The sequence below is a fragment of the Triticum dicoccoides genome, unplaced genomic scaffold (genome assembly GCF_002162155.2).
Source record: "Triticum dicoccoides isolate Atlit2015 ecotype Zavitan unplaced genomic scaffold, WEW_v2.0 scaffold9918, whole genome shotgun sequence".
Classification (NCBI taxonomy): domain Eukaryota; kingdom Viridiplantae; phylum Streptophyta; class Magnoliopsida; order Poales; family Poaceae; genus Triticum; species Triticum dicoccoides.
The window spans coordinates 1-1,360 of record NW_021315936.1 but is presented as its reverse complement, the minus strand read 5'-3'; the positions used below and the strand labels follow the sequence as shown (position 1 = coordinate 1,360).

General features: G+C 51.8%; 3 non-coding genes and 1 pseudogene across 3 annotated transcripts; all 4 read right to left on the bottom strand.

The window, feature by feature from the left end:
• Window positions 1-11: 11 nt before the first annotated feature.
• On the bottom strand, window positions 12-133 carry LOC119348642. The gene has a single exon (XR_005169058.1). It is a non-coding gene; the product is annotated as a 5S ribosomal RNA (ribosomal RNA).
• Window positions 134-430: 297 nt separating this feature from the next.
• LOC119348641 lies at window positions 431-549 on the bottom strand. Its single transcript, XR_005169057.1, has one exon. It is a non-coding gene; the product is annotated as a 5S ribosomal RNA (ribosomal RNA).
• Window positions 550-846: 297 nt separating this feature from the next.
• LOC119348640 lies at window positions 847-965 on the bottom strand. The gene has a single exon (XR_005169056.1). It is a non-coding gene; the product is annotated as a 5S ribosomal RNA (ribosomal RNA).
• A 296-nt stretch (window positions 966-1,261) lies between these two features.
• LOC119348644 lies at window positions 1,262-1,360 on the bottom strand (annotated as a pseudogene; the record flags this gene model as incomplete).

Sequence of the window (1,360 nt, the reverse complement as noted above, 5' to 3'; positions counted from 1 at the left end):
AAATTAAAAAGGGAATGCAACACGAGGACTTCCCAGGAGGTCACCCATCCTAGTACTACTACTCTCGCCCAAGCACGCTTAACTTCGGAGTTCTGATGGGATCCGGTGCTTTAGTGCTGGTATGATCGCATCCGACATGTTACCCCGGTCTTCGTCCCTTATCCTTGCCCCTCCCAGCTCCACTACAAAGACGATTGTACATTGCTTTGGCCGCTCCCTCTCAACTACGGAGACGAGTTTAACGCGGTTTCCACCCCTCCCTGTCAACCGCACCAGTGCACGCTTGCCGCGCCACAACGCCGACGCTGGACCCGTGAATCGTGAGCACCCAGCTATGACTTACCGCACTCGTGCAAAATAATAAAACACGGTAAATATATTACTTACACGTGCGTTTTGTTTTGCAAGCGGCGCGAAAGAAATTAAAAAGGGAATGCAACACGAGGACTTCCCAGGAGGTCACCCATCCTAGTACTACTCTCGCCCAAGCACGCTTAACTTCGGAGTTTTGATGGGATCCGGTGCTTTAGTGCTGGTATGATCGCATCCGGCATGTTACCCCGGTCTTCGTCCCTTATCCTTGCCCCTCCCAGCTCCACTACAAAGACGATTGTACATTGCTTTGGCCGCTCCCTCTCAACTACGGAGACGAGTTTAACGCGGTTTCCACCCCTCCCTCTCAACTGCACCAGTGCACGCTTGCCGCGCCACAACGCCGACGCTGGACCCGTGAATCGTGAGCACCCAGCTATGACTTACCGCACTCGTGCAAAATAATAAAACAAGGTAAATATATTACTTACACGTGCGTTTTGTTTTGCAAGCGGCGCGAAAGAAATTAAAAAGGGAATGCAACACGAGGACTTCCCAGGAGGTCACCCATCCTAGTACTACTCTCGCCCAAGCACGCTTAACTTTGGAGTTCTGATGGGATCCGGTGCTTTAGTGCTGGTATGATCGCATCCGACATGTACCCCGGTCTTCGTCCCTTATCCTTGCCCCTCCCAGCTCCACTACAAAGACGATTGTACATTGCTTTGGCCGCTCCCTCTCAACTACGGAGACGAGTTTAACGCGGTTTCCACCCCTCCCTCTCAACCGCACCAGTGCACGCTTGCCGCGCCACAACGCCGACGCTGGACCCGTGAATCGTGAGCACCCAGCTATGACCTACCGCACTCGTGCAAAATAATAAAACACGGTAAATATATTACTTACACGTGCGTTTTGTTTTGCAAGCGGCGCGAAAAAAATTAAAAAGGGAATGCAACACGAGGACTTACCAGGAGGTCACCCATCCTAGTACTACTCTCGCCCAAGCACGCTTAACTTCGGAGTTCTGATGGGATCCGGTGCTTTA